General features: G+C 43.1%; 1 protein-coding gene across 2 annotated transcripts in view; it reads right to left on the minus strand.

The window, feature by feature from the left end:
- Window positions 1–20,699, minus strand: part of LOC132384762 (homeobox protein Hox-A3-like) — a 145,546-nt gene that overhangs the window by 87,946 nt on the left and 36,901 nt on the right. The window contains exon 1 of one of the 2 annotated variants that reach the window (XM_059956223.1): window positions 3,507–3,614. The exons of the other annotated variant lie outside the window; for it this stretch is intronic. The gene's annotated coding sequence lies outside the window, so the exon portion shown is untranslated. Of the gene's footprint in view, window positions 1–3,506; window positions 3,615–20,699 lie in introns of those variants that run through there. 2 annotated transcript variants of the gene reach the window in all.

Below are 20,699 nucleotides of genomic sequence, written 5' to 3' on the forward strand. Positions count from 1 at the left end.
ACTGTTCAGAAATAGGATAGTGGAGAGGAAGAACCTGTTCCTAAATCGCTGTGTGTGGGTCTTCAGGCTCCTGTACCTGTTCCCCAATGGTAGCTGAGGGTAAGTTTGCAGAGGACACAAGGGTTAGTGGAGTTGTGGACTAGTAGAGGACAGAGCAGAATGTAGATCAGGTATAGAGAGGGCCGAAGAAATGGCATATGCAATTTAATCTTTGGGAGGTCAAATGTAAAAGGACAGGACAATGTAAAGGGTCAAGACGCTCAACAACGATGATCTTAGAGTCCAAGTCCACAGCTCCCTGAAAGTGGCTGCACGGGTCGATTGTGTGGTCCAGAAGGCATATGGCATGTATTCCTTTATTAGTCGAGGAATTGAGTTCAAGAGACGGAAAGTTATGTTGCAGCTTTATAAATCTCTGGTCAGGCCACATCTGGAGTATTGCTCTCAGTTCTGGTCACCACATTACAGGAAGGGTGTGGGGGCTTTGGAGAGGGAGCAGAGGAGGTTCACCAGGATGCTGCCTGGATTAGAGTCAAGAGCTACAAGGAGAGGCTGGACCAACTTGGTTTGCTTTCTCTGGGAATGGTGGAGGCTGAGGGGAGACATGATAAAGATTTATAAGATTGAGAGGCATAGATAGAGTACACAGCTGGTATCTTTCTCTCTAGGATTGAAATGTCTAATATCAGGGAGGGTGTATTTAAGACGAGAGGTGGAAGGTTCAAGGGAGATGTGCAGGGTAATGTTTTTACAGAGAGTAGTTGGTGCCTGGAAGTTGCTGCTTGGGGGTGGTGTTCGAGGGAGATGTGAGTATTGTTAGAAAGACATGTGAATCTGCGGGGAATATCGGAACATGGGCCATGTGCATGCAGATGGGATTGATTTAATTTAGCATCCTGTTCAGCACAGGCATCTTGGGGTGTAAGTTTAAGGAGAAGAGGGAGAATATTTATTATTTAATGAAGACCTGAGGGGGAACTTTTTTTACTTAGAAGGTTGTGGGTGTATGGATCAAGCTACCAGAGAAAATAGTTGAGGTAGGTACATTAAAAGCATTTGGAAGATACCTGAACAAAATACACAGATAGGAAAAGTTTAGAGTGATATGGGCCAAATGCAGGCAAGTAGAACTAGCTCAGGTAGGCAACTTAGTTGGTATGGATGAGTTGGGCCAAAGGACTTATGTCCATGAGATGTTATTCCTCAAGTTTGCATTGGGGCTCGTTGTAACAGAGAAGTGAATTACAGACAGGAAGATCAGTCCCACACCATCAGGATCAGGAACTGCTACTTCCCTTCAAGCATTCGGTTCCTGAACCAACCCACACACGATCACTACAATATAGGAACACAGTGATCACTTTGCACTAAAATGGACTTTTGTTTTTTATTTTGTTCTTTCTTGTAATTTTTTTAAACTTATATCTTGTGAATGTTGCTTACGTGTGATACTGCTGCAAGTAAGTTTCCCATGGCATCTGTGCACAAATGGACATGTGCAGATGGAAATAAATTCCACTTTTTGACTTTGAAATGCAAATTAAACATACATTATACGAGTTTCACAAGAAATGATACAATTAGCAAAGAAAAATATTGTGGTGACAAAGTGGTCAAAGGCACAATTAGAGACGACTCCCTGGGAGTGCAGAGTGGTCACGGTGTTGCTGTACTGAGGTGGTGATCAGGGTTGTGCCGGTTGGTTCAGGAACCGAATGGTTGAAGGGAAGTAGCTGTTCCTAAACCTGGTGGTGTGGGACTTCAGGCTTCAGTACCTCCTGCCTGATGGGAGCTGTGAGAAGATGGGATGGCCCGGATGGTGGGGATCTCTGATGATGGACGTTGCCTTCTTGAGGCAGCACCTCCTGTAGACACTACCTATGGTGGGGAGGGATGGGGTACCCATAATGTACGGGGCAGATTCCACAACTCTCTGCAGCTCTACAACAAGTAGTTAAAATTGCCCACATGTCACTGGCACCATTCTACCCACTCTGCATTCCGGGGAGTTACTTGTATATTGTGTCATATAGGATTGCTTTTATATTTTCTGCGCTGTAGTGCTCCATGATTCTATAACTCAATCAGTAGGCCAGACAGCATCTATGGAGGGAAATGAACAGTTGATGTTTCAGGCTGAGACCTTTCATCAGTCTAATGCAGAATAAAGTGTTACAGTTACAGAGAAAGTACAGTGTAGGTAAACAATAAGGTGCAGGGTAATAATAAGGTAGATTGTGAGGCCAAGAGACCATCTTATAGTACTAGGAGTCAACACAGTTAAATTGAAAGAGTGCAGAGAAGATTAACAAGGATGTTACATGCTGTATGGAGAGCTTGGCTAGGCTAGGCCTTTATTCCTTGGAACGTAGGAGAATGAGAGACAACCTTACAGAAATGGTAAAAATTATCTGAGACCCAGATCAGGTGTATGGTAACAGTGTTTTCCTCAGAATAGGGGAGTCCAGAACTTTGGGGTCAAAGGTTTAAGGCGAGATAGGACCCAAGATGAGACTTAAAAAGGACCCGAGGGGCACATTTTTCACCCAAAGGGTGGTACGTATATGGAACCAACTGCCGGGGAAGTGGTTCCGGCAGGTACAATTGAATCGCTTAAGAAGCACTTGGAGAGGAACACGGATGGAAGGGCTTAGGGGGAAATGGGTCGAATGCAGGAAATTGGGACTGGTTGAGTGGGCATGGTGGTCGGCATGTAAAAGCGCTGTACTGTTCTGTAGCTCCGTGAAACTAAAAAGAAAGCATTCGCATTCATTTACAAAATGACACGTCCGTGACCGGAACACTTCCGCTGGTCACCAAAGCTTGAACATTCTTATTTTTAACAACATTGGCTAATTTGACAACTTGTTATCGGAATTGGTACGGCTAATTTTGGAGCGACTAAAATAAACCATCGCAGTTTATATAGAGAACGTTGCTTCCGGGAACGCCGAATCTCTGTTCCCAGTCATAATGAATCTTGCATAACGTTCGGAACTTAAGTTTTGTGACTCGCTTTTGTTCAGCAGCTCTAAGTTGATTTTGCTTTGTGTGTGTGTGTGTGTGTGTGTGTGTGTGTGTGTGTGTGTGTGTGTGTGTGTGTGTGTGTGTGTGTGAGAGAGAGAGAGAGAGAGAGAGTGTTTGAGAGAGTGTGTATGTTTGTGAGTGTGAGAGAGTGTGAGCGAGTGAGTGGCCTGCATAATTGTGAGCATCTGAATGTGCGTGTTTAGGCGTGAGAGAAAAATGTGTATGTTAGAGTATGTTTCTGAGGTTGCTTAAACATGTGTGCGAGAGTGCCTGTATATGGGTCTCAGTATGTGTGTCTACGCTGCGTGTGTTTGTGTCAGTATGTGCAAGTGTGTGTTTTCGCGCGCTGTGTACCTTCATCCCTCGCTCTGTCGGCATCACGACACCAGTCACTTTTACATGCACTTTCCCGAGGCTTATGTACGTGCTGGGATCGAAATAGATTTCTCCCAGAATACATATTTTTTAAAATCACCAACCTTCACCAATTCTCCGTCCCGTCTTCTCACCCGGGGCGAGAGAAGGCGCCAACGAAGGCGGGGGAGGAGGGAATGGTCGTTAGAAAAGAGAGAGAATAAGTTCTGGATAATGATTTTAAAAATTCCGTCCGGGGCAATTAGTTCTGTCAGGGGGAGGGGTATTGGCTAGCGGTCTGTCAGACTGGAGGCGGGGTGGGTGGTGGGCTAAAGGGTTAGCTGGCGAATTAAATCGGAGTCACAAGCAACACACACAAACTGCTGGAGGAACTCAGCAGGCCAGGCAGCATCTATGGAGGAGAATAAATCGGAGAACGTTTACAGGCAGTAGGATCTGCAGAGTTTTACGTGGGGTGGGGGTACACGTGAATGCGAGATAAGGGGATTGAACAAAAACGACAGCGGCAGTATACACCTTCATCAGCTTTGTGGTGTGGGAGATAACCTTTCTCTCCACGTACAACACAATGGAGCGCAGGCAAATATGCCAGCATAACCAAGTCAAAGAACAAATGGGTACGTTTTATTTTTAAAAAACAAGGCATCTTTTTAATTTGCGAACTAACAAAGGATCTTGCTCGCTAGCAGTGTTTCTCTTGCCTCTGGAAGCGAGAGGCCGGCCGAATAAGATTGATAGCGCGGTGTCTATCAGAACACACATATAAGTATAATTGTGTTGATAGGAATTTCAATAATCAAGCGGTCTCCGCGCGGCTGTCCTACAGCCCGTTACTGACAAGTTGATTGTTTCTTTAGTCGACCCCAGGACAGATCGGAGTCTTTGATTTCCTTACAGCCCTGCCGCGCGTCAAAAACACTTTAAAAGTCGCTTGCAATTTAGTTTAAATTGAACGTTTAAACAATGTATAAAGAAACCCGTATAGTCGATGCAGATAAATGTGTCACATAATTTTTAATGGCAATATTTTTAGTGCAAATATAGACAAATATAAATATACTTAACCAACTATTTATGATAAAATAATTATTAACAAATACACACCACATTTATATTGATCTGATACAAAATGAATATAATAAAACATTCCGCCCTCAGATTTCTGAATGATCCATGGACACTACCTTACTATTCATCTTTCACACCGTCCATCTATCTATCTATCTATCTATCTATCTATCTATCTATCTATCTATTTATCTATCTATCTATCTATCTATCTATTTATTTATTTATTTTGTGATTTCTATGTATTTGCATTGTACCGCTGCTGCAAAATAACAGATTTCATGACATATCTTATGTCATTGATAATAAAGCTGATTTTGAATTATACAGCACATTTACAGGAACGAGCGTGTTTAATTAATATGTAGATAGATATTTGTAAGATACGTTTATATGAAAGTGATATCATTTAAAAACGTTCTGATAAATGTAGTGGGTAAACATTTGTATATATTTATTTTGTAATGTAACTGTATCTTAACGAAATTGTAATTTATATTTCATTTAAATCAATAAATACATTTGAATATTTGTTTGACAAATTAACATTTTGGAAATATGCATAACCCTATTCATATTGATGAATAATAAATATAGTTAAACACATTTATTTTATAAATAATTACATAGTGAATTCAGATAAATATATTGATTTACATATTCAAAAATGCACCAACTAAATATTTGTTTAAATATGTAAAATAGATCTATATTTGAATTTAAATATAGCTATATGGGATATAGATAAATGTTTCTATTAACAAACACAATTACATAAGGTATAGGTATCATAATTCTATATGAAACATTTAACCATAGCCGATTACCAACATTTATTCATAACATCTGAAAGATTGATATGGTTACATAAATATATTTATCGAAAATATATTTATAGGTCATACGTGTACATTTTTTGAATATGTAGGATATAAATACTTTATATATGGCAATCTGTAATAATGCGGACAAAATATTTATGATACATGTAAATATTACATAGAAAAATGCATCATATACTATACTAATCCATTACCTGAGTAAATCAAATATCCGACGTGATACTTATCGATGTTAATGTACAATAAATAAACGATAAATAATTGAACAATAAATAAATAATAAATAATTTCAATTTATTCTGTTCTATCGCTAAACAACACACGTATTCCTGCGTTGCGATGTTAGAAACACTTCAAGTTTTTTTTTGCGGATTTGGTGTTAATGAGGGAGAAATTAGTCGCTTTTAACTCACAGGCACATCGGTGAGATTTAGGCGGGTGGTGCACACAAATTGTCGACAAGTTCCTGTTAAGAACTTGCCATCGTGACATTAAAAATGTCTCTGTGCTGTAATTTAATACTCTGCCGAGTACCGCACTACTTTTGAAATCCACATATACAAAAAGTCCTCTTAAAAGTATAGTATCACTTGACATCGTTAAAAAAGGCTTTCGCTCCTGGTACTAGCGCGTGGGCGCCTGAGTTAACGCGCATCTGTTGTGTGTCATAAACATACATGAATATGAGGTGTGTAAGTATTGGTGTGTGCGTGCGTGCTCATGTGTTTTGGGGGGGGGGGGGATAGGAACAGAGCTTGTGTGCATCTGTATATGAAGTGATTCATGTGATTTTAAATGTGGCTGGATGTGTGTGTGAGTGCGAGTGAGAGAGTGCCGCTTCGCGTGTGTGGATATGTATGTTAATCAGTATGTGTGTGAATAACTGTGTGCGGTAAATATACGCTTACGTGTGTGTGTGTGCATACGTGAATGTGAGTTTGTGCGTGGGATTGTGCATGTTCGTCACCACTAAAACTGTCAGTGCGGCAGGTGTGAATCCGGAAGGGCGTCAAGTGGACCACGTGAAACAAGCGTGCAAACAGGAACCGAGACTGCATTTTCCCGAGGCGCCGCCTAATCCCTCACACTGGCAGTGTCAGTGAGGCAGCAGCCCTGGGCCGAGATGTCTCCCCGTGTCACGCAGGGGTCCTATGTATCACAGAACTGAAGTAATCTCGTTGCCTTTTAGTGGGGTCAGGGGGCGTCGAGGGTGGGGTACACTCGTCAGAGAAACCATGATCTCCTCCATTTTCATCCTCCGTTCTGGAACTGGATCTTCAGCTGCCATTTCGGGCGAACGGGATGCGGCGGCACTGGCTGAGATATTGGCTATGGTGGATTCTCCTCCAGTTCCATCGTCCAGGAGAGCAGAGTCAGCGGAGATAGCCGCAAACAGTAACCCTCTCCATATAGTCCAATACATTTTGTATTGTATAGCAGAAACGGGGGTGGGGGGAGTAAACCAGAGTACCTGGAGGAAACCCATGCGTTCACGGGGAGGAAATACAAACTGCTTACAGATGATATCGGGATTGATCTCTGAACTCCGACTACCCGAGCTGAAATGATAGCGAGCTGGCAGTGTCATTAGCAAACTTAGATACACTACACTTGGTCCTATCTTCCAAGTCATTAATGTGTATTGCGAACAGTTGCAGGTCCAGCACCGATCACTGTGGCGCTCCGCTCATCGCTGATTGCCAACCAGAGAAACACACAGAAATCCCAACTCTCTGCCTTCTGTTGGTTAACCAATCCCCCATCCATGCTGGCACAGTATCCGTAACTCCATACATCCTTATCTAATGGATAAGTCTTTTACGTGGCACCTGATTGAACGTCTTCTGGAAATCCAAGTATACAATATCCACACGTTCCCCTCTATCCACCATGCTCATTATATCTTCAAAGAATTCCAGTACGACTGATAAACAGGACCTGCCCTTCAGGAATCCAACGAGATGATCTGGTGTCTGTCCAGAGTCCAGCCTCGAGGTGACTGGGGGACCGCTGATATAGTTGCTCCAAAATGTCAGGCAAATGGTATCGGTGTTGGTTTATTATTGTCACATGTATAGTGAGATGTTTGTCTTACACACTGTTCACACAGATCAGATCATTACACAGTGCACTGAGGTAGAACAAGGTAAAACAATAACAGAATGCAGAATAAAGTGTCACAGTTACAGGGAAAGTACAGAGTAGGCGGACAATAAGGTGGAAGATCATAACAATGTGGATCGTGAGGTCAAGAGTCCACACAAACAGAGAGGTGGAGAGATATAGAGAAAGACAGACAGACAGACAGACAGACACACACACACACACACACACACACACACACACACACACACACACATGCACATATAAATAAAGAGAGAGTTGGAGGGAGAGAGACTGAAAAATACACACAAAGAAAGAGACAGACAAAGGGACAGATAGACAGACACAAACAGATGAAGAGACAGAGAGAGAGGGAGAGATGGAATGTACTAATTGCTCATTAAATCCTAACACTTCGATCTAACATTTAACGTTTAGCATTTTCATTTAAAATACATTTATTATCAAAGTATGTATGCAGTATACAACACTGAGATTCATCCATGAAGAGTAGGTATAATTACATACACTCATACCCCCATGAGATGCCAGTCTCTCTCTCACGCACACATACAAACACAAAATTGGAGCTCTGCGCCTTTGGACCCTTGTGATAAAAATTAATGATGGGTATAACGGTGGCTCCCTCATCGACTAGTGAGAGCGGACTTGTAAATCCTGCAACTGGCATGTTTTTAAAACTTGCAGTCTGTTATTTAAAAGTTAGCTAATTTACACCCCTCTCTGCCCTTCCTCTTCTTTTCTCCTCTGTCTCTGCAATAAAATTTATTTCTCTGTCTTTCTGCTTTACTCCTTCTCTGCATCAATACACAGATACAGTCACGCCCACACTCACACACAAACAGGCGTGTGTGTGTTTGTGTGTGTGTGTGTGTGTGTGTGTGTGTGTGTGTGTGTGTGTCTCTGTGGCTGTGTGTTTATTGGGTAGCTCACTTTTTCACACACTCACATAATCACACACAGACAGCCTCAATCTATCTGTTTAATTTGGCATCATGGCCGCACTGACATTGTCGCCTGAAGGGCCTGATGCTGTGTCAATGGCTCTTCACATGGCCCTAGGTCACCTGGACAATACAATACCTATGTCAGGATGCTGATCATTGACTATAGTTCAGCGTTTAACACCATCATTCCCACAGTGCTGATTGATAAGCTACAGAACCTGGGCTTGCTGATGATTAACACTGGTGCACCTCAGGGGTGTGCTTAGCCCACTGCTGTACTCTCTATATACTCATGACTGTGTGGCTAGACGTAGCTCAGATACCATCTATAAATTTGCTGATGATACGACTATTGTTGGTTGAATCGCAAATGGAGATGAGAGGGCGTACAGGAGCAAGATATACCATCTAGTGGAGTGGTGCCGCAGCAACAACCTGACTTCCAACATCAGTAAGACGAAAGAGCTGATTGTGGACTTCAGGAAGGGTAAGACGAAGGAACACATACCAATCCTCGTAGAGGGATCAGAAGTGGAGAGAGTGAGCAGTTTCAAATTCCTGGTTGTCAAGATCTCTGAGGATCTAACCTGGTCCCAACATATCGATGTAGTCATAAGACAGACAGACAGTGACTATATTTCATTGGGGTTTGAAGGTTTGTCACCTAAAATACTTGAAAATGGAGAGCATTCTGACAGACTGTATCACTGTCTGGTTTTAGGGGAGGGCCTACTGCACAGGACTGAAAGAAGCTGCAGGAAGTAGTCAAGTTAGTCAGCTCCATCTTCAGCAGTACCCAGGACATCTTCAAGGAGCGGTGCCTCAGAAAGGCGATGTCCATTATTAAGGACCCCCATCACCCAGGGCATGCCCTCTTCTCACTGTTACTATCAGGAAGGATACAGATGCCTGAAGGCACACACTCAGTGATTCATGAACAGCTTCTTCCCCTCTGCCATCTGATTCCTAAATGGACATTGAACCTATGAACCCTACCTCACTTTTATTATTTCTGTTTTGCCCTATTTTTAATCTTAATATTTAATATACGAAATTCATTTACTTATTTAATTTTTTCTTTCTATATTATCATTATTGCATTGTACCACTGCTGTGGAGTTAACAAATTTCACAATACAAGCTGGTGATATAAAAACTTGATTTAGATTCTATTTTGGAACTCGCTATCTCTATCCTCTGTCCCTCTCTTCACTCTCTCTCTCTCTCTCTCTCTCTCTCTCACGTAAGTGCACATACAGCTACAAATACATATGTACAATGATACAATGACCTGAGGTGTCGGCGGTGGAAAATGTGAGCAGCTTCAAGTTCCTGGATGTTAACATCTTGGAAGATCTATCCTGGGCCCAACACATTGATGCAGTCATGAAGAAGATATGCCAGCAGCTCTACTTCATGAGGAGTTTGAGGAGATTTGGTATGTCACCAAAGATTCTAGCAAATTTCTACAGATGCACAGTAGAGACCATTCTGACTAATTGCATCACTGACAGGTGTGAAGGCTCTAATGCACAGGATTGCAAGAGGGTCTAGACTCCACCAGTTCCATCAGGGCCACAACCCTCCCCATCACAGAGGACATCTTCAAGAGTACTCAAGAAGGCAGCATTCATCATTGAGGACCCTCGCCATCCAGGACATGATTTCTTCTTATTACTACCATTGTGGAGGAGGTAATGGAGCCTGAAAACCCATACTCTATGATTTAGGAACAAATTCTTGCACTCTGCCATCAGATTTCTGAACAGTCCATGAACCTATGAACACCACCTCACTAATATTCTTTTGCACAATTCAGATTCAGATTAATTTTATTTAATCACTGGTGCATCGAAACACACAGTGAAGTGCATTGTTTATGTTAACAACCAACATAACAACCACCCCTGGGGTGTGCTGGGGGCAGCCCGCCAGTGTTACCACACATTCCAGCTCCAACATAGCATACCCACAATGCTCAGCAGAGCAACACAGAACACAACGAGCAACTAAACAGCAGTAAAACAAGCCTCTTTTCTCTTTCCCACCTACCTGACACAAATAGTTCTCCAACCTCAGGACAGTCTCAGTGACGTGGACTCAGACTTCCACAGAGGAATCTCAGACTCCTTGTCCCAGGGCTTCGGCCATTGGGCTTCCACCTCTGGAGTTCAGATTGAGCTTCAGGCTTCGATCTTCAGTATCGACTCCAGGACTAGCCAATGATGGGACCCTGAACTCCAGTCCTTGAACTTAGGACCCGCTCACTTGCATATCTAGGAAGTCATTAGTCCTTGTGGCTCTGTCCATATGGACATCCAATCCTGGGACCTGCTGACCTGGGGGCCTTTCTGACCCAGAGGCCCATCAGCCCTCGTCCTTTCTGATCCTTGTCCACAGTGCTTTGCCAGCCCAACATCTACAGATGTCCTTTGTCACAAGTCCATGCTGCTGGCCTTCAAGTGCAGAGCAGAAACCTGGACTCTAGCCTGATCTCTGAACCCTAACCTGACTGAAACACACCACAGGCTCATAAGATGACAGCATAGCATTGTTCAGGGTACTGAGGAACGCAGTTGCACACAAACACACACATGCACATATATTGTATGGTAAATGAACACTGACACACACATAGCTCTACATAAGCACAAGTGTGTATGTCCATATACACAGTCGCACATATGTGCATAAAAGTACATATACCATGGCTAAATTATTCTTTTTCTATCTGTTTGCCTCTCTATCTATTTATCCAACTCCATCAATCTATGTTGGTCTCCCTCCTTAGCTTCTTTCTCTATCATTGTCGCTCTCTCTCTCTCTATTCCCACTCCCTCTCTCTATCTATCCCTAGAGAAAAGGAAGCAAAAATTAGAGGGCACAGGTTTAAGGAGAGGGGGGAAAGATATAAAAGGAACTGAAGGGGCAACTTCTTCACACAGGAGGTGGTAAGTGTGTGGAACAAGCTGGGAGAGGAAGTGGTAGATGTGGGAATATTAGTGAATATTACTGATCCTTGTCCACAGTGCTTGCAGGCCCAACATCTACAGATGTCCATGGTCACAAGTTTAAGGGACAGTTGGACAGGTTTGTGGATAGGGTTATCAAAGTCAAGGCTGAGTTCATTGTCACATACACGTCCATATGTGCACAGGTGCAATGAAAAATTTGCAGCAGCATCACAGGCATAAAACACCCAAGACACAACGTTCACAAGAAAAACAAAGTAAATATAAATTCTAAACAATTTTTTACAAGAACACAATCAGAACAAAAACAAAGTCCATTGTACTGCAAAGTGGTTACAGTGTTGCTAAACTGAGGTAGTGATTAGGGTTGTGCTCTCCTGTGTTATTCCTACTCTCTTTCCCCCTTTCTCTGCTCCCTTCTCCAACTCTCTCTCCCTGCCATACTCCCTCTCCCCTTTTATTTCTCCTCTTCTCTCTCCCCTGCCCGCCCCTCCACACACACATGGGAATCCATTTCAATATTAGTGAGATAGTGCCCAGAGCTTCACACTGAGAGCCTTTGTTAAGGAGTTATTGGTGACAAGAACATATTGAAGTTGGCCTCCTCTCTGCAATCACCCACTCCATCTCGATAACCAGTCACAGTGTTGGCAGTGGAAAGAGGGAGGGAAGGGGACAAAGAAAGAGAGAATGTGAAAGAAAGTGGAAGAGTGTGGAAGGTAAAGAGAGAAAGAAGGGGAGTAAGAGAGAGAGAGAGATGGAGAGAGAGTGAAAAAGAGAAAGAGTGAGATAGAAAGAGAGGACAGGAAGAGAGAGTGTGGGAGTAAGATAGAGAGAAAGGGGAGAAATGGAAGAGGTATAATTGGTGGGTGTGCAGGTGGATTCTTGGATGGCTGGGTGGATATGTGAATAGGTAGGGTGGTGGATGTGCAGTTGCATTGGTAAGGATGTGATGTGGGGATAGGTGTGCAGGGTGGTAATTGCAAATTCACAATGTATCTTAAATAAGGATGATTCAAATTACAGGAAGGGCACTAAGAGCTTAGTGACATGGTGTCATGACAACAACCTTGTCCTCAACATCAACAAAACAAAAGAGCTGGCTGTTGACTTCAGGAAGGGGAATTGTGTACATGCTCCTGTCTACACCAACAGTGCTGAGGTTGAGAGCTTCAAGTTCCTATAGGTGTGAACATCTAGGAAGGAGCTTAAGAAGGAAATTAGGAGAGCCAGAAGGGGCCATGAGAAGACCTTGACGAGCAGGATTAAGGAAAATCCAAAGGCATTCTACAAGTATGTGAAGAGCAAGAGGATAAGACGTGAAAGAATAGGACCAATCAAGTGTGACAGTGGAAAAGTGTGTATGGAACCGGAGGAAATAGCAGAGGTACTTAATGAATACTTTACTTCAGTATTCACTATAGAAAAGGATCTTAGTGATTGTAGTGATGACTTGCAGGTGACTGAAAAGCTTGAGCATGTAAATATTAAGAAAGAGGATGTGCTGGAGCTTTTGGAAAGCATCAAGTTGGATAAGTTGCCGGGACCAGACGAGATGTACCCCAGGCTACTGTGGGAGGTGAGGGAGGAGATTGCTGTGACTCTGGCGATGATCTTTGCATCATCAATGGGGAGGGGAGAGGATCCAGAGGGTTGGAGGGTTGTGGATGTTCTTCCTTTATTCAAGAAAAGGAGTAGAGATAGTTCAGGAAGTTATAGACCAGTGAGTCTTACTTCAGTCGTTGGTAATCTGATGGAGAAGGTCCTGAGAGGCAGGAGTTATGAACATTTGGAGAGGTATAATATGATTAGGAATAGTCAGCATGGCTTTGTTAAGGGCAGATCTTGCCTTACGAGCCTGATTGAATTTTCTGAGGATGTGACTAAACACATTGATGAAGGAAGAGCAGAAGATGTAGTGTATTTGATAAGGTACCCCATGCAAGGCTTATTGAGAAAGTAAGGAGGCATGGGATCCAAGGGGACATTGCTTTGTGGATCCAGAACTGGCTTGCCCACAGAAGGCAAAGAGTGGTTGTAGATGGGTCATATTCTGCATGGAGGTTGGTGACCAGTGGAGTGCCTCAGGGATCTGTTCTGGGACCCTTACTCTTCGTGATTTTTATAAATGACCTGGATGAGTAAGTGGAGAGATGGGTTAGCAAGTGTGCTGATGACCCAAAGGTTGGAGGTGTCATGGATAGAGTGGAGTGCTGTCAAAGGTTACAACGGGACATTGATAGGATGCAAAACTGGGCTGAGAAGTAGCAGATGGAGTTCAACCACCTCACAAAAGTGTGGTCAAATATGGTAGGTTAAATATGATGGCAGAATATGGTATTAATGGTAAGACTCTTGGCAGAGTGGAGGATCAGAGGGATCTTGGGGTCTGAGTCCATAGGACACTCAAAGCAGCTGCGCAGGTTGACCCTGTGGTTAAGAAGACATACAGTGTATTGGCCTTCATCAATCGTGGGATTGAATTTAGGAGCCAAGAGGTAATGTTGCAGCCATATAGGACACTGGTCAGACCCCACTTGAAGTACTGTGCTCAGTTCTGGTCGCCTCACTGCAGGAAGGATGTGGAAGCCATAGAAAGGGTGCAGAGGAGATTTACAAGGATGTTGCCTGGATTGGGGAGCATGCCTTATGAGAATAGGTTGAGTGAACTCGGCCTTTTCTCCTTGGAGCGATGGAGGATGAGAGGTGACCTGATAGAGGTGTATAAGATGATGAGAGGCATTGATCATGTGGATAGTCAGGGGCTTTTTCCCAGGGCTGAAATGGTTGCCACATGAGGACACAGGTTTAAGGTGCTGGGGAATAGGTACAGAGGAGATGTCAGGGGTAAGCTTTTTACTAGGAGAGTGGTGAGTGTGTGGAATGGGCTGCTGGTAACAGTGGTGGAGGCGGATATGATAGGGTCTTTTAAGAGACTTTTGGATAGGTACATGGAGATTAGAAAAATAGAGGGCTATGGGTAAGCCTATTAATTTCTAAGGTAGGGACATGTTTGGCAGAACTTTGTGGGCTGAAGGGCCTGTACTGTGCTGTAGGTTTTTCTGTGTTTCTATCTCCAAAAGCCTGTCCTGGTCCAACCACATTGAATTCACAGCGAAGAAAGCCTCTACTTTATCAGGAGGCTAAAGAAATTCTGCACGTCCCCTTTGACCCTCACCAATTTTTACTGGTGCACCATAGAAACCATTCTGTCTGGATACACAGTGGCTTAGTACGACAACTGCTCTGCCCGTGACCACAAGAAATGGCTGAGAGTTGTGGGCACAGCTCAGCACATCACAAAAACCAGCCTCCCCTCCACGGACTCTGTCTACACTTCTCACTGCATCATCAAAGCCACCACCCACCCCAGATGTTCTCTCTTCCCCTCACCCTCTCCCATCGGGCAGAAGACACAAAAGCCTGAAAGCACACTCCACCAGGCTCAAGGACAGCTTCTACCCCACTGTGATCAGACCATTGAATGGTCCCTTAGTATGATACAATGAGACTCTTGATCGCACAAGCTACCTCGTTGTGGCCCTCACACCTTACTGACCATCTGCTCTGTACTTTCTCTGTAACTGTGACACTCTATTCTGCATTCTGTTATTGTTTTACCTTGTTCTACCTCAATACACTGTGTGATAATCTGATCTGTATGAACAGTGTGTAGGACAAATTTTTCACTGTACCTCGTAGAGAAACAATATTATTAACAATATTATCGTAGATGTAACAATAATAAACCAGTTCACCAGTTAGTGAGCTTAGAGGATAAACAGGTTGGTGGGTACATTTCTATTTAATATTTCTCACAGAAAGGGAGACTATTTGGCCCAGCAAGTCTCTGCCATTTGTTACAACTATCCCAGTCCCTGCCACCCGTTCTCCCTCATTTGCCCGTTAACACTCCACTCCGAGGATTCTACATCACCCGACATATAGGCAATTCATAATAACCAAGGATAACAGCCCTGTACAATGTTGGGAGGTGGGAGGAAACCAAAGCAGCCGGTGTCACAAGGAGAACATGCAAACTCCACACACAGAGCACCAATCAGGACCGATCCCAGGTTTTTGGGGCTGTGAGGTAGGCACTCTACCCACTGTACCACTGTAGGTGATTGGGTGGATGTTTGGTGGTGAAGCTCACAACTTTGGCCATATGTTCTTAGAGCCACAGAGTGATACAACACAGGTACCAGCCCTTTGGTTGAATAAGTCCATACTGACCAGGGTATCTGCCCAGCTGGTCCCAATTCCCTGAGTCCTGGGTTTGTTTGGATCCTCCTATACAGAGAAATAGCTTCACTTCAAACAACCCCTCATCTGACTTAGTTGGAGATAGGATGGGAGAAGTGCTCTCTGGGAGCCAGTTCCTCTCCAACAAATAAGAAAAGGCAAACCATGACAAATTCAATATTGGATTTGAGATTCGGACCAGATACCACAGGAATGACGACACATCTGGGCTTGAATTGCAAGCCTCAGGCACCTGATTTATCAAAGCTGCTCTGACATTTCTTCCTAGCTCTGTCTCACACTCTGCCTCCATCCCTGTTTATATTCTCTTTGCTCTCTGTGCTTCCATGTTCTGTGCTCTGTTGTGTCTTCCCTATATGTGTCTGCCTGCCCCTTTCTCTTTTCCTCTTGCATTCTCTCTCCCCGTCTCCCCCTGATGTTCCCTCCTTCCCCCCTCTCTCTCTCCCCCCCCCCCCCACACACTCACAGTATCAAACCCTCTCTGGAGAATCTTGACAGTAAAGACATCTACTTTAGATAGAATCAGAATCCGATTTATTATCACTGACAAATGTCATGAAATTTGTCATTTTGCAGCAGCAGTACAGTTCATAAAGAATTTCTACAAGTTAAAAAATATAAATAAATAGTGCGAAAGCAGGATCATTCAGAGATCTGATGGCAGAGGGGAAGAATATGTTCCTGAAGTATTGAGTGTGGGTCATCAGGCTCCTGTACCTCCTCAGTGATGTTAATAACACGAAGAGGGCAAGTCCTGGATGGTGAGGGTACTTAGAGATGGATGCCATCTTTTTGAGGCTTATTAATTATTAACTACAGCCCCATCTTCAATATGATAATTCCAAGTAAACTCATTTCTAAGACCTGAGGCTCAACATCCAGATCCTTGACTCCCTGAGGAACAGCCCTCAATCAGTAAGGAGAGGCAGCAACATCTTCAGCCCCCTCCTCTACACCCTGTATACTCATGACTGCATGACTAGATTTTGCTCTAACACCAATGTAGTGCACCATATCTTGGATTCAGATTCATTTATTTATCACATCTTTATCAAAACATACAGCGGAATGTGTGATTTGTGTTAACAACCAATACAACCTAAAGTGTCACCTCACATTCCAGCTCCACCGTAGCATGCCCACAATGTTCAGCAGAACAACAGCACCAAAACAACAAAAGCAAATCTCCAATATTGATGAGTCGGAGTACAGGAAGTCGATAGCCTAGTGACATGGTGCCATGACAACAACCGTTCCCTTAATGTCAATAAAATGAAAGAGCTGGTCATTGAGCTCAGACAGGCAAGTAGTGCATATGCTCCTATTTACAACAACAATATTGAGTTTGAGAGGGTTGAGAGTTTCAAGTTCTTAGGGGTGAACATCACCTAGTCCAACCTGTCCTGGTCCAACCACATTGATGTCATGGCTAAGAAACCTCACCAATGTCTCAACTTCTTCAAGCAAAAGAAATTTGGCATGACCCCATTGATTATTACCAATTTTTTACAGATTCATCATGGCTTGCTACGTCAACTGCTCTGCCCATGACTGCAAGGAACTGCAGAGAATTGTGGATGCAGTTCAGCACATCTCAGAAACCAACCTCCCTTCCATGGACATTCTCTCCTCTCCCTCTCCCATCAGGCAGAAGACACAAAAGCTTGAAAACATGTATCACCAGGCTCAAGGACAGATTCTCTCCACTGTTATCAGACTCTTGAATGGATCCTTAGTATAAGATGGACTTTTGAGCTCACAATCTACCTGTTCATTATGATCTTGCACCTTATTATCTGCCTGCACTTTCTCTGTAACTGTAACACTTTATTCTGCCTTGTGCAATAAGGAGAGGTTGGACAAACTTGGTCTATTTTCTCTTGAGTTGTGGAGGTTGAGGTGAGATCTGATAGATCAACTTACAAGATGCTGAGAGGCATATATAGAGTAGACGGCTGGTATCTTTTCCCCAAGGTTGAAATGTCTAATACAAGAGGGCATGTATTTAAGGTCAGAGGGGGTAAATTCAGTTGTGCGGGGCAAGTTTTATTTAAATTTACAGAGTGGTGAGTGCCTGGAATGTGTTGCCAGGGATGGTGGTGGAGACAGATACAAAAGGGATGTTTAAGAGGCTCTTAGACAGGCACATGTGCAGGGAATGGATGGATACTGTAGGCAGAAATGATTAGTTTAGTTAGCATCAGTCCAGTATAACACTGTGGGCAGAAGGATCTGTTCCTCTGGTATTCTTTTTTATATACCTAAAATAAACTTTATTCAAAATAAATATTTACAAGAACAAAGCCTATAATGCCTCTTCATTCTTATGTTTATAGACAGTGTTAAATTACATTTATTTAAATCCAAAATAAATGTTATTCGCAATAAAAAATATTTATTGTTATTGTAGTACCTCATGTATTGTTGAACGAATTGATCTGTGTGCCTAATATGCAAGACCAGTTTTTCACTGTGCCTCTGTCCATGTTATAATAATAAACCTATTTACCAATTCATCCTTTTAACTGTCTGTTTCTCTCTGCCGCTCTAACTGCGTTTCCCTCTACCACCTTCTCGCTTTCTTCATCTTTCTGTACCTCTGTTCTCCCTCAGTTGTACACCCCTCTCTCTTTCTCTTCCTCTCGCCGTTTTAGTCTCTTCCATTTCCTCTCCACCTTTCTTATTCCCCCCATCCCTCGTCTGCCCTGACCTGTTCTCAGTGCCCTCTCGGCTCTCCCCACCCACCTGACATCTCCCCACTGTTTATAGCCGAGGCTGCCGTCACTACTGACCTCCAAAAGTTGTTTAAATTTACGACCTTGAGAAAGTTCCTCTGCTCCCTCATTTACAAAGGGCTCACCTCTTTAATCTTTTATAACTCCCCGCAATACCAAACAGGAAACAACCGGCCCTCGAAAACAACTCGACTGTAACAAGCAAAATAAAATCCCTTTAACAATGGCGCGTTCTCATTACCAAATGTCCCATCTCCGGTGTAATACTCCCGAACGAACCAGGTGGCTTGTTCAGCAGAAGCCGTTTCGACTAAAGTTGATGAAAGGATCTGCCTGATGTTATCCGCCCTCAGACAGGCTTTGGGACGGGCTCAAAACTGGTTACGAAAGAACAGCCCTTATAGAAAAATGCTTACAGGTTTTAATGGAAAAAAAGGTTTCAATGGTAGAAATAATACATTTTAATAGTTTTTCTAACAGTTAAATACACCCCAATACACAAAGACACACCTTACAGATAAATACATATACAGACAAATGGAGAAACTTACCACCACCCACACGTAGCTTTCGGAAAGACGCATACATCGAATCCATTTGAAAAACGCGGTGATTTCCGGGACAGCAGTCATCCCTGCCCTCTGGTACACCTCCCAAATCTGGACTGCCCGCAGCTCGTGTCTCACAGCACTTCGGAGACCCCGCCAACATTGGCTCTAGTGGGTAGGTAAATCGAGATACTTGCCCTCTCCCAAATCAACAACTGCCCTCTCCCCGGTCCTGAGTCTCCAGCCATGGTCCGTCAGTTTCGCCGGGATCCCAGAACAGATGTTCCATTCAGAGTTTCATCACGGGACCAGGGGACACGCTCCAACTCAACCCGAAGAGACTCGGCCCTCAGTCTTCTCTCTTGGGAACCTCTGATCCACAGGCATTCCGTGGACCTGAGGTTCTGGGTATCATCCCCGAATGCTCCTGCCCTGATAATATATCACGGCAACTATTCTTGAAATCCCAGTCAGACCTAACAAATTGAATGCTAACCTGCAGCAGCCTAATAATCGTGGATAAATACTCTGTCATGTTCCAACAGCGATATCAGAGTAACACATTGCAATCCTGTCCAAAATTGTCTCATGCCCCTGTATTTATGTCCAGATATAACTAATTACAATATTGTTTTCATTTTAATTCAGTGATATATTGTTACAACACATCCAAATATCACACAGTGTCCCTGCAACACAGTGACAGACTTAACGCATTTTAACACTGACCCTGTGCTTGTAATTGCAAATGCATCTATCAATCTCTAATACTACCTGTGACACGGTTTTTATGTACAGATATTTCACAGCATGATGATAACAAATGTTGTAATAAAGTTATATACACCAACAAGCTCCTTCAACTTTACACAGATGTGATTCTCTGTAATTATAGAGATTAATGTATAATTCCTGCAGTTATAGTCAGAAAAAATGTCATTTGCAGAAAGAAGTCTAACCCTTTCCTTCCACATAGCCCTCCATTTTTCTACCATCCATATGCCCATTTAAGAGTTTCTTAAATGTCCTAAATGTATCTGCCTCTACCACTAATCCTGGTAGAGCATTCCATGCACTCATCATTCTATGTGTAAATAACTTACCTCGATACCCCCTTATACTTCCTTCCAATTACTTTAAAATTATACCCCACTTGTATTTGCAATTTTTACTCTGGGAGAAAGACTCTGGCTGTCCACTCTATCTATGCCTCTTATCATCTTATATACCTCTATCAAGTCTCCCTTGAACCTCCTTCATTCCAAGGAGAAAAGCCTTAGCTTACTCAACTTTTCCTCATAGGACATGCTCTAATCCAGGCAGCATCTTGGTAAATCTCTGCAGCTTCTCCAAAGCTTCAACATTCTTCCTATAATGAAGAGACCAGAACTGAACACAATATTCCAAGTGTGGTGTAACCAGAGTTTTATAGAGCTGCAACATCACCTCAAGGGTCTTGAAATCAATCCTTTGATTAATGAAGACCAACACACAATACATCTTCTTAATCACCCTATCAACTTGCGTGACAACTTTGAGGGATCAATGGACATGGACCTCAAGATCCCTCTGTTCCTCCACACTGCTAAGAATCCTGCTATTAACCCTGTAATTTGCCTTCAAGTTTGACCTTGCAAAGGATATTAATTCACACTTTTCTGAATTAAACTGCATCTGCCACTTCTTAGCCCAGCTCTGCTTCCTGTCAATGTCCTATTGTAACTAACAACAACCTTGTACACTATCCACAATACTTCAACCTTTGTGTCATCTGCAATATACTGTACTTATTCCA

The sequence above is a fragment of the Hypanus sabinus genome, chromosome X1 (genome assembly GCF_030144855.1).
Source record: "Hypanus sabinus isolate sHypSab1 chromosome X1, sHypSab1.hap1, whole genome shotgun sequence".
In the NCBI taxonomy this organism is placed as follows: domain Eukaryota; kingdom Metazoa; phylum Chordata; class Chondrichthyes; order Myliobatiformes; family Dasyatidae; genus Hypanus; species Hypanus sabinus.